General features: G+C 49.4%; 1 protein-coding gene across 10 annotated transcripts in view; it reads left to right on the top strand.

Moving 5' to 3' along the window:
* Positions 1–12,966, top strand: part of LOC116842480 (protein tramtrack, alpha isoform) — a 72,936-nt gene that overhangs the window by 19,239 nt on the left and 40,731 nt on the right. For 2 of the 10 annotated variants that reach the window (XR_004377731.1, XM_032811762.1), the window contains exon 1: positions 1,321–1,958. The exons of 3 other annotated variants lie outside the window; for them this stretch is intronic. The gene's annotated coding sequence lies outside the window, so the exon portion shown is untranslated. Of the gene's footprint in view, positions 1–1,317; positions 1,959–2,716; positions 3,993–12,966 lie in introns of those variants that run through there. 5 more of the 10 variants (XM_032811761.1, XM_032811763.1, XM_032811752.1 and 2 more) reach the window with 5 other exon arrangements.

Raw genomic sequence — 12,966 nt, 5'->3', positions numbered from 1 at the left:
TCTCGATGACTAAGGGTTGAAACAACCCTTCGATAGCGAAGGGAAATTTAATTTCCTACAATGAATGCTATCAATACTGTGAGGTATATGAAACAACAGTTTATGTAGAAGCTTTATGGTATTGCATATTTTTACAATTATGTATTCAGATTCTCCGAAAATATGCAATTTTTAAATATTTATTCCCACTTCTATTTTCAAGTTTTTAGCTTTTTTCGAAATTTCATCCAAGTTTTTCCCTGAATTTAGTCATATGTACAATTCTATTGATTTTCAAAATTGTACATGTGACTAATATGTGTTGTAAGCATCGCGCTACATACACTGCGCTATGAATACGCGTTACGTCTAACCCAGCACTCACACGATTCTTGTCCGCGGCAACAATTGCTTGTTCTGCATATTGGCTTAATGTTGTATTTGGTATCAGCTATCAAGTTCATATTCTTTTGTGAACATTCTTGTAGTATGAGTCATCATAGTCGATAATATTGATTGCAAATTCAATTTCCCCTTATCACCGGGGAGTTATTTCAACTCTTAAACGTCAAGATGAGGATACGATTTAATATCTTTTGCTGCTTGACAACATATTGAGCTCGTCAAAATCGACGAGGAACATTTCCGACCTTTTCCCGGTGAGTTATCGTTTCATTGCGATATCCTCCCGACGAGGATCTTCGACTGTATTACGCTTGACTTATCGGTTTGTTATCGTCGACGCGACGCGTGAGCACAGAAGTGGAATTCGAAATTGCAATGGCGGTGAGGAGCGTCGGCAGACTCGGAGAGAGCGTGAGAACAAAGGGGCGAGAATAAGTGCCCTTTTTCGAGGGTAACCGGGGGTAAGGGTAGAGGGAGCAAGGAGACGGAGCGAGACACTGTCGAGAGAAGGACGACGCGAACGTAATCAGAACGAGAGAGAGGGAGAGAGAGAGGAAACGAACCGACCATTCCTTGCGGGGGCTAACGCGAAGAAGCAATACAGGATAGGGTGGGAGGGGTGGAGGAGGTTAACGAGTGCGACGAAGAGGTGCGCGTCATCGTATGCGAAATACAGACGGACAGACAGATACAGAGGGAGAGAGGGGGGAAGGAAGAGAGAGAGAGAGAGAGAGAGAGAGCACAGCACAGTCGGGTGAAAGAGAGAGGAGACCTGAGCAAGTAGGGGGTGTCGGGGGGGCGCAAGCGTAGGGTGCGAGGGTGGGGGAGAGAGAGCTCGCCAGGGTAAAGAGCGCGAGAGGGTGTAGTGGGGAGCTGCTCGGTACGTCTCTAGGTGGCGGTGGTGGTAGAAGAGAGGTTGCGTTCTCGCGGGAGGTTGCGACGCGCTCTCGCGCGACTCCGACTGGACTCGGCTCGACTCGGTCGTCATCGGCACGGTGGTTCGTACGGTTGAACGAGGGCGCGCGAGCAAGCGAGGCGAACGTTCGTCCGTTCGTTCGTTCGGGCGGGTGTGTGTCGCGATTTTGCTGCGCTGCTGCTGCCGCGTGCCTACGGTGCCTGCTGCGGTGCGCGGCGACGACGGTGAAGGGTACCGCGAACGGAAGGCACGGCCGTGGCTGCTAGGCGGGCGTAGGCGAGGTTCCGTGACGGCCGTTCGGTGGCGCAGCAGAAATTCCCTGGCGCGGGTTGGTCAACGGGCAGGCGGTTGGTGTGCGTGAGTGTCTTCTCTCTCGCTCGCTCGCACTGCGCGCCGTCCAAGTGTGCGTAGCTCGCGGTGTGTCCGTGTGTACCGTACTCGGCCGCGTACGCGTATCTGCCCCGAGAGTCCGTCCGCGCCTCGACTTGCTGACATGGCGTCCTAGTGCCGCACACGGGCGAAGTCGCACGTCCTTTCCGCGCAGCCAACGGGAAACGGAATTCTTCACGCTTTTCATCCCGGCTGGTAGTAGTCGTCGTCGTCGTTGTACTCGTCCACGTCGTCGTCGTCTCGACGTTGAAATCGCGAAGATGCCAAGGTAAGTGGCGAGTGGTGCGCGTCGCGACGCCCGCGCCTCGGCGGTGTGTGTATCTAACCATCTATCTATCAGTCCATTTGAGCGCGATCTTTCCACGCCGTGCCCGTCATTGTCGTTATCTCGTCGACGTGCTTCGGGGGTTTGCGACAGAAGGAAGAAGAAGAAGAAGAAGAAGAGAGGTGTGCCGTGCGCGCTCGCTCTCGGCTGTCGTCGGTCAGGACCGGGCGGTGTCGATAAGAACGAGAAATACGCGAATTCGTGGCGGCGCTCGCGAGACGATATATCGCACTCGAAGCGAAACACGGCGCAGCACTCCAAGTGGAGAGTGGCAGGGTCGTTGCCATTTCGAGCCACCCTCGCGAATCGATATCGCCAGCGTGGCCAGACGACTTCCTCTCGTTTCTTCCCTCGCGAGACACGTATTCACCTCTTTTACGCGAACTCCATACACCCTCGCCCTCCTCTCACCCTCCCGCCGCCTTTGCGTGCGACCCTTGTACCCGTCTCGGTTCTCCGTTTTCCTCTTCTTCCTCCATCTCCTCCTCCTCCTCCTTCTCCATCTCCTCCTTCGGTACTCCTCGGTGTGGTGTATTCGTGCGCGGTGCTCAGCCCCGTGAGTGCTCGCGAATGTGCTGCGCGCGTGTACAATGTGTGTATGCATACACATATTGTATGTGTGTGTGTGTGTGTGTGTACGGGCGCGCACGGGTCTGTGTTTACGTATACATGTGTATACACCGCCGCCGTGCGCTCTCTCTCTCTCTCTCTCGCTCTCTCTCTCTCTCTCTCTCCTTCTCTACGTAGCTGCGTCGGAAGGGTTAACACAGCGTCGAGTCGGCGGGGCGGAACGGAAGAGGTTAGTTTCGAGGTAGTTTCTTTTCCACGAAGGCGAACTCCGATACAAAAAGGACTCTCTCCCGCTGCCTGTCTCCCACCCTCCTTCCTTCCCTTTCTACTACCCTTAAGGAGGAGAGAGACGGAGAAAGAGAACGAACGAGCGTGCGAGTGAGATCGAGTGAAAGAGGGAGAAAGAGAGAAAGAGAGAGCGAGCGTGAGCGAGAGCGCGTGAGAGAGAGAGAAAGAAGGAGGAGAGTGAGCGCGCGCGTCGAGGGTACTACGTGGCTTATCGGCGCATCGACGGGCGACGTGCCTCTCGACGTGGATTTTCGCTCGAGAGAGGGTTGCGTAAATCCCACCCCCTCCCCGCGCGCCTTCTCTCCACTCCTCTACCCTCCCACCGTGGCACCCCGCTCACCCGCGCGCTCTCGACGTGTCGCGCGGTCGACAGCGCGGCGTTGCCCATAGGCGCCGATACGCCCCGGGGTGTCGAGGCCGACTTTAGCCGATTCGGCATCGCTCGGCTGTCTTCGGCCGCGTCCGTCGGTCCGTCCGCCGGGCATCCTCCCCCTCGCAATCGGCCGCATTCATTGAAGTCGTGTGTGTGCAAGCGAGCGAGCGTTCGCTCTCGCTTCGTGTCGGGCCCCGATCCGCGCTCGTCTCTGCTCCTCACTCACTTGTGCGTGCGTCAGTCAGTCACTCACTTCGCGACGCTCAGCTTTCTTCCCCTCGAGTGCGACAAGTACACGTATACGCGTGTTCCATATACTCGCACGCGCGCAAGACGTTCGACGTCTGACTCGCGCTTGACGTCGCGTCGTCGTAACGTCCTTGTCACCATAACAGGTGAGTCTCGGGGCGCCGTCGGCGATTCACAGCCTCGAGCACGTGTCTGTGTCGCGGTGTTCCGCCCGTCGTTGCTTCTGTTCGGCAAAGGAGAGAAAGAGAGAGAGAGAGAGAGAGAGAGAAAAGGAGAGAGCGCGCGCACGATGGAGAGGGGAACGAATGTCGTCAGTGTCGTCGCAGCTTAATTAACTCGCCCGACGCAACTTAGTGATAACAACATTGTGCAACTTGTGTGTATCCCGCGCCCCCTTGAACTACGCGGTGGCAACGCGCAGTACGGTGTGAATTCGCGTGTAGTCGTGTCGTGTTTTCGCGAGCCACCACGGCGGGCAGGGTGCTACCGGTGTATGGGTGAGTTCTTTTTATTTACACGCGTGTGCGTGTTTGTGCCTGTGTCTGTGTACACGGGCGCGCGTGTGTATGTGCAAACACGCAGGGCCGTATCGCGATTTGCCGGGTCGCGCCTCGCGAGAAGCGCGCTGTCGCGACACGTTCCCGTTGCTCGCACGACGAGCTGATATTTGTTAGGTTAGGGAGGAGGGAAAATGTGTGTCGAGACGCGCGCGAGCGCGGTAGGAACTGTCCTTCGCAAACCGACGGCGCGATTGTTTTATCGTTTCTTCGTTTCGAAAGCGATTCTTATCTCTAACTGAGTGCTGTTGAAAGTACGGAGCGCGGTCGCTTTTACCCTATCGTCGAGAACGAAATGAAGAAGAGAATTTACAATGGCCGAATAAATAACCCGTTTCATCGCGCTTGTCCTATCTCGCGCTTAAATCCGTGTTATCTCGAAGATATAGGCACACTCGAGCACAGATTGGACTTGGCTCCGTGTTTCACAACACTGTACAAAGGGCCTTTACACGCGAGCCTTTTCAAGTGTTCATTGCATGCAGGATGTCATCAGAGACTGTGTCATCGTTACAATTCGGATCCACGAGAGGTACGGAGTGCCGGGGTGTCTCTTTCCCTCCCCCACCTGTGAAACCTCGTATACGATTACGTTATGTAAATACTCTAGTTTCCTCTATTGAGTCCTCCGGTGTCGCGAGGACCCCGAGAATTCGTTTGATTTCCCTTATAACCGTTCGAGCTATTAAAGAATCGAGACACATCATCTCGATGTCGCTTCACACCCGCTCCGTAAATCGCTTCCGAGACCGTTCGAGTGTCGTCTCGACATGACAAAAAGTGCGCTGGATTCGAAAAGCGTTGCGCCGACGAGGGTCTTTTCTCTGGACGAGGGACGAAAGGGCTGCGATGCACGCGGGCGACAAGTGCGTGCACGCAACGAACCGTCGACACGTCCGTACCCACGTGCGTTCCGATGAGAATTTACATGCGACTTCCTGCGGGCTCCTCTCTCTCTCCCTCCCGATTAGAGTAGCGTGACGATTTTATCGCGGTACCCGCGAGGGGTTGAAGCGCCGATTATGGTGGCGATGATGATGATGATGGTGAGAGGGAGGAAGAGGAGGAGGAGCAGGAGGGCAATGATGGTAGTCGTCACGGGAACGAAAGGAGGGCGTAGATAAACAGCCACGTGTACATATAGGGGGTTAATATTCGTCACGCACCGAGTCCGACGATCTTTTGATTCTCCTTGTGCGTGGTGGGGATTCGAGAACTTCCTGTTCGCTCGTTCTCCCCTCTTTGTAGTTTCCCTCGTTTCCGTAATCTTTTATTTAGTCCCTTTATCAGACTCTCTCTCTCTCTCTCTCTCTTTCTGTTTGGAATCTTCTCCCTTATCCCGAAATATTTCCTATCGATGATATTGTTACCCTCGAAACTCGGGTCTCTCGTGGAACTTATCGAGTGTATCACGATTCTCAGCGATTTCTCTCTCCGTTTCTGCTTTGCTTCTGAAAATTCACGATTTCTCGCCCGAATTGCTCCGTCGCTCTCTCGGGTCATGCCGTGGCTCGCAATGGAAGGAACGCGCGGGGTGCTCCCTGAAGCGAGAAAAAAAGGGTTTCCGTGTATCGCGACTATAAAGCGACGGAGGTTTCCTTTTTCCTGTTCCTCCACGGTGAACTGAAATCAGCCCGGCGCGTCTCTCCGCCGCCGTGTCTGTTTCCTTTCGTTAATTAATGTACATTCTGTCGTACTTGGACCGTGTTAATATCCATATCACCGAATCCATTACCGCAAGCTCCCCATCTTACGGCTAATTCTTCGTGTATCACGCGAACTTATACCGGGTGTCTCGTATCTGCTCGCGTTTGCTCGTTCGCTCGCTCGCTCATGCCACTGTAAGCGTGATGTGCGGTGACTTGGTCCAATTCGCCTTCCTTGAACATTTTCGTTTGGACGCGCGTCCTCTTCGTCAGCCACATGAAACTCGCCGTTAATCGGCTCTCTCGTCTCACGAGTGAAACGCACATAAAAAGAAGCGGTACGTACACGAGGAGTTGGCCCATGTAACGGTGAAGACTGTTGCAACGCGCAGCGACGACAGCGCGACCGCGCTGTTGTCTGCCCTCCCGCTTTTCCTTATCCTCTCTTGCCTTTTATTACACGTGCGGATTACGGCTGCGTGGTCGTCAAGATATATCCATTACAAGAATGTCGGTCTCGGACAGCGGTTTGCACTTTTGCCAACTTGTCGGAGTTTTGATTTTCAGGGTAGATAGGGACAAACAGCATGGCCGCGTGCATCGCAAGCGCGATTCTACGGCCGTAATAAGGAGAGAAAGAGGGAGAGTATCCCCGCGCGACGCCACCGGGGATTTTTCTTATCGATTTCGTTAATTGGGAAATTCGTTTCATCGGTTATCGGTTTGACTCACTAACTCATTGTATTCTGAAGAAGTTTCCATCCTCTATCATCACTGTCATGTCATTCCAAGAATTTTTCAGTTCTGATATCGCAATGGCTTTTAAATGGAAAGTAATTTAGAGCCGCATATTAAAACTATCGGAGTTAATTATGATATAAAGTGAGGATTTCTTTTTTTTAATAACTTCAGTGTGTCGTTTAATTCCCATTAACCTGGGGCGACGATCGAAGGAAGTATCACGAGAGCGTCGATTGTATTTTTCCGGCGCACGATCGACGCCGATTTCACGACGGCAATTCGATGTCGAGTTGGAGAATTAGATCGCGCAGAAATTAGACGCCAAATCGTAAATTCAAATCAACTCCGGCGAGCAGATAATCATTGGAAATGGAAATCCCGGGCACAATGTGCATCACAAGTTACATAAAATCCCCCTTTCAAACAAAGCGCCGTCCATTCTCACGACGGACGAGCCTTCGCATTCACGCTCGTTCCCCGCCCCTGTCTAGGTCCTTGATTCAATTAGTCGATCGATTTTTCGGATGACGTCACTACGTTCCTGAACGCAGCCGGTCGACCGACCGACCGACCGACCGACCCTCCGGGCGTTGCAATTGTACCGCTCGCTGTACATTATTCTGTAATCGTGGTGTTTAGAAGAAGGGTGTCGGATTAACCCGACAATGCCTCCCCCCCTTTTCCCCACTCTCAGCGTGACGCTAGACTGGAGGGGTCCGAGGCTCCGGGGTTCCCCGGTTTTGCCCCGGGGATTCGTTCCTATCGTGCATATTCTCTCTTTCTCGTCATCCTTTCTCTCTCTCTCTCTCTCTCTCTCTCTCTCTCTCTCTCTCTCTCTCTCTCTCTGTCTCTCTCCCTTTCCTTTCCTGCCTCCTGCCTCTCTCTCTTTCTCTCTCTTGCTAGAGCCGGCTCCCTTTGTCCTCGTGTAGCATTCACGTGAAAAAAAAGGACTTTGCAACCCCGCTGCACTTGCGTGCGCGTACACCTGTTCGCTACTACACATTGAAGAAAATGAACGTTCCACCCGTCCTTTTGCGCCCTAGTTACACCTGCTGGTTACATCTACGGTGGTGGACGGTAATCGGCTGCGGCGAGCAAGTCAAAGAAGGAAAGAGGGTAGGGAACGCAAAAAGAATAGGTTAACCGTCCGCGAAACATGTTCTTCGGGGGTAAGCTTACGGAAGAGGCTTTTTGAGGGAGATATTCTTTACTTTTTAAAAATACATCGTTAAGAGATATTCTCTCAAGAGACTTTTGTTCTCAAGAGCCACTCACTGCGCATTCTATACGGGGAAGTTGTACCTGACCCTTTATTTCTTTCCAAAGGGATGTCATTTTTCATATGAGTTTTCCGTATAACATCCCTTTTTTCAGGCCATTTTTCGTGGATAGAAACTACGGTTTTCTTTAAAGATACTCTTATTTCAACGTGTTTTTCGAATGTTCTAACCTACATCTTTAGATATTCCCACGATATCTCCGGAAATCCGACCTTTCCGAGAACAAAGTCTGAAAAGCAGTCCCTCGCAGTTTTGACGACCGCGTGCGGTCCTCGCTTTAGCGAAGGGTAGTTTCGGGTTGATCGCCAATATGCTTGCCGCTGCACTCTCCGGAGAATATTTCGTCAGAATATTCCGAATTAACACGCCGTTCTTGCGTCCGTGAGAGGAATTTGTGTCGATGCGAATCCGCAAACTCCGAAGACTCGTTTGCCGGCGACGACGTCATCGGAGGACTATTTTCGCAGAAATCAGTCGGTCGCGTCCCACCGACTGATTTCCTACGTGACTCCTCGTTCCCATAGAACGATTCGATCCATGCACCGTTGCCCACCCCAACTACGGACCGACCCTCGTCGCTTTTGCGCTCTCGGCCAGCCCTCGTCTCTCTCATCCCCGAACGTCCTTTTATTTTTTGTTCGACCACCGCCACCGCCGCCATCGCCGCCACCGTGCACGACGATGTCATGTCCTCGTGCAACATTCAGTCACCGGAACCGCGACATCCTTTCGCAGATCGCTCGCGTTTCTTGCGATCCTTTTTTTCCCTCCCCCTTGACGCGCGCATCCATCGAGGTCGTGCGTCACGCACGACGGCGCGTCGCGCGATTATTGGCATCGCTGCGCGAAAAAAAAAGTCAAAAAATCGACTCGTTTTTCTCGCGCCTGACAACTTGGATCGATCTCTGAGAAAGAGATCCCGATAGGACCGAAATTTTGAGGCTTTTCTCTCTCTCTCTCTTTATTATTGAGAAAGTGCAAAAATTTTCGCGTTGATGGAAAAAAAGCGGTGTGAGCGCCAATGCGCGCGCGGCGAGGTCGAGCGTCGTCATCGCCGTCGCCGTTGTGCCGCCAGGAGGGTTGGCGAGAGGGACGTCAGAGAGGGCTGGGAGATATAGGAGACTGTGCCGGAGGTTCGAGGGGAACGGGATGCGGGGCCACAAAGATGGCCGCTTGGCAGCGTGCGCGCGTGAGAGGGCGACTGTCGGGATCCATAAATGCAATGGGGTATCGTATCTTTTATTCGGTTTCATTTCGAGCGCGTGTGGCGGTGCTCGTGGAGCTGCAATTGAAACAATTACGCACACACATATACACATATACATGCACATACATCTTGTAGCTTTGGTAACGTAACTTACGATGAATCTGAGGAATTCCACGATAACGTGAATAATTTAACGTGGCGTCTAACGAGACTCTGATGCCTTGTACCTGATAATTGGTGGAACTAGAGTGGTTCTTAAGGATCATACACAGACGGAGAAACGCAGGTACACTGAGAGAAAAAATATCTAAGAGATAGGGTCGATTGTTCCAACCTTGCGGTACGCTAAATAACAGTTAACTCATATGTCTGTCTCTGTCCAATTTAAAGAAAAAACGGAGACAGATATATAATTTAACTGTTAGATAGAGCTTACTAAGAGATTGGGACAATCGGCCCGTAGTAAATATCTCTTTGTAGTACTAATAGCACATTTTTATCAAAATCTAAATTCTTTTATTTAAATAGAAAAAACAATTGTTTTCATGAGATTTTCTTAAGGTTTAAAGAAAATATATATTTTTAATTACAAAATATTTTATATTAGTTTTAAGTAAACATGCTGTTAGTCTATCTATCTCAAATAAATATTTACTATTCCTTAGCCGTTTTTTCTCTTAGTGTAATATGTGAATCAGTTAATTACAATTAAAAATTTCATTGGTAATTCTTAATCCATTCATTCTTTGAGTCTAGCATTAATTGTTTTTCTGTATGCTATGATCATAATCACAAGAACGAAATATTAACGCAAAAGTATTAAGTAACGAAAACGCCGTATTTACTTTGATATTTGCCAATATATTAAGAAAAAAAAAAATACTCGAAAACTCATTTGTGTGCTGCAAAGTTTATTCTTCTGCGAAAGAAAGTTTATTTCTATGAATGAACTTTGTGTCATAAATAAATTTTCAAGTATCTTCTCAGAAGTAAACCTACTCAAAAGGTACACTCCGATTTCTTTCTAATTTGGCACAAATATAGAAGTACAAAAAATATTTAGGTTATATTTTTTCCATTTTTGCCCACTTTTAGTTTTACGGGCAGTTTATAGTCTCTTAATGTTCTCACTCCTATCATCAATAAATACAACAAAAATGCATGAGAAATAAAATTGAATACAAGATATAGTAAATAATTTTAACAAAATCGGCATAGCTAAAACACGAACTATTTAAAATTTTTTTAGCCGAGATTCCAGTAGAAATATTTTAAATCTGCGCTAAATTAGTCAAAAATGGTTCGAATGTCGGCCAAACCGAGAGAAATCCAGTAATTTTAATTAAAATTTTAACAAAATCGGCATAGCTGTGAGACACGAACCATTCTAAATTTCTTTAGCCGAGATTCCAACCGAAATATTTCAAATCTGGCGCTAACTTAGTAAAAAATGGTTCGAATCTCAGGCAAACCGAGAGAAATCCAGCAATTTTAATTAAAATTTTAACAAAATCGGCATACCTGTGAGACATGAACCATTCTAAATTTCTTTAGCCGAGATTCCAACCGAAATATTTCAAATCTGGCGCTAACTTAGTAAAAAATGGTTCGAATCTCAGCCAAACCGAGAGAAATCCAGTAATTTTAATTAAAATTTTAACAAAATCGGCATACCTGTGAGACATGAACCATTCTAAATTTCTTTAGCCGAGATTCCAACCGAAATATTTCAAATTTGGCGCTAACTTAGTAAAAAATGGTTCGAATCTCAGCCAAACCGAGAGAAATCCGGCAATTTTAATTAAAATTTTAATAAAATCGGCGTAGCTGAGACACGAACCATTCTAAATTTCTTTAGCCGAAATTCCAACCGAAATATTTCAAGTCTGAGCTAAATTAGTCAAAAATGGTTTGAATCTCGGAATCGAGAAATTATTTGTATAAATAATTTTTTTCAACTTTTTACATGCTTTGTTTAAGCATTTTATTATTTATACAAATAATTTTACACATTTGACTTTATATTCATAATTAGCAAACCAAAAACGCCTATATCTTGTATTCAATTTTATTTCTTATGCATTTTTATTGCACTTGTTGATGATAGGAGTGAGAATATTAAAAAGCTATAAACTGCCTCTGAAACTCAAACTGAAAAATGAAAAATCTGATCTAAATAGTTTTTGTATTTTTACATGTGTGCCAAATTAGAATGAAATCGGAGTGTAACTTTTGGATAAGTTTAGTTGCCAGTGTATAGTCTGTGGTGGATAATTGCATCACTTTCACTCTAATGAGTTTGAAACTGCGCATATGGGTTATAGAAAAGTTTCTTTCCCAGTGTTACTGAAAACGGAAAAAAGAAAAATGACGAATTTTCCTGAAGATGGAGACGTCGCGAAAAACTCATTGGGGAAAGAGTGTCGCGACATTTTTCGCCGCCATCGGCTATACAGCTTCGTAATCCACTGTCTTGTGAGAATCGGCTCTTCGATCGGGTATCGAAGCTAACATCCCTGGACGCGCGGGCTTATCCCGGGCGAGCGAGCGAGCGAACGAGCGAGCTAATCGGGAATGCCGCGTGCTTCTCCGCGAAGCTTCGAAAATGTGGGACACGGCTGCTCGCGGTGGCCGGCAGGGCCCGGCTCCCCTCTCGCCGCGAAATTCTCCGTTAACTCCGTACCTGGTGGCACGCCGCGGCTAACGGAATGAGCAGTACCTGCGCTGCTGCTGCTGCTGACGCGCTTCCACACACACACACACATACACATACGCGCCAGATATACAGGGTGTACCAGGAAACCCCGCCCGCCCCGTACGTAGCGCGCGCGCGCACGATTGTGTCTCTCTCTCTTCCTCCCTCCCTCCCTCTCTCTCCCTCTCGCAGTGTGCTTCGCTCGCGGGAATTTCATTGCGCGCCGTCGTTTCTCCGTAATGCTTTCGTTTGCGGCGTCACACCTTCGTGAAACGCTATCAGTTCGCTGGGGTACACATCGTGTCGGGGATTATGAGCGCGATCGAGTTAAACGCGAGAGGCCGACTTTTCTGCGTTTTTTCGACTGACTCTCGCGAGATATGTTTTCCACGAAAGATGCGCGAGAGACGAGCAGCCGAGCGGGTGGAAAATTTCTCGTCGAACACCTCGTATGCCGTTTCGTGCTACACACGTGACGCATGCACCCGCGCGGGCGTCCAAGAATGTGTGCGTGCATGTCGTTCCAAGCACATCCTGGCACTCCCCCAGTGGGTGGAGGTGTGTGACAAGGGACAGATATCCGCGCGAACGCACTCGCCCCTCTCGAATTATTATTATCATCACCGTGGTCCCGCGGGAAGAAACACGCAACGCCAGCGAGATCGTTCGTTCCGATATATTCGCGTTGGTGGAATCCCGTTAATTGACCAATGACGGTTGATGATTGCACGTTGATAGGGTGATTGCGTACAGCAAACTCGGAAGACGCGTTTAGAGAAGTGTGCAAGGGGAGAGGTAACGATTCTCACGATGTGTGATATCGATACAACGTGCGTGGAAGTCGCCGCACGGTCGAAGGAGCGTGTGTTCGCGAGCTTCGCCGCTGCCGGTTGCGCGCTATCGCGTGATTGCTAATTAACGATGCGGCAATCGCGAGAACGCCGCCGCCGTCGTCGACGCCCTTGGTTTTTCCTTGCCCCGATTATCGAAGTCGCGCGAGGTGATATCAGGTGGAAAACAGCGGCGGCGGCGGCGGCGGCTTTGGAATCGTCGATCTTTTACGCGATATCACGCTACTTCACTCGTTCACGAGTCGTAATCATGCTTCCGAGGGAGCAAAAACCCGCGGGAGGTATCGTTGTACGTTGACCACGAGGTATGAATGCGAGCCAGAGTGTGAGTTTCGGGAAGAGAGCCCAAGAGAGTCTTGTTGAGTGTCGCGAGTTTCGATTTTCTTCGTCTCGTGCATCCTATATCTGTCCCGTCCGCTTGTCTCTTGTGTTCTTTCTCTTTTCTCTCTCTCTCTCTCTCTCTCTCTCTCTCTCTCTCTCTCTCTCTCTCTCTC

Source organism: Odontomachus brunneus, unplaced genomic scaffold (genome assembly GCF_010583005.1).
Source record: "Odontomachus brunneus isolate Ranch 3 - 2012 unplaced genomic scaffold, Obru_v1 Obru_scaffold_025, whole genome shotgun sequence".
Classification (NCBI taxonomy): domain Eukaryota; kingdom Metazoa; phylum Arthropoda; class Insecta; order Hymenoptera; family Formicidae; genus Odontomachus; species Odontomachus brunneus.
The sequence above is the reverse complement of the archived record's forward strand: the minus strand, read 5'-3'. Positions and strand labels throughout refer to the sequence as shown.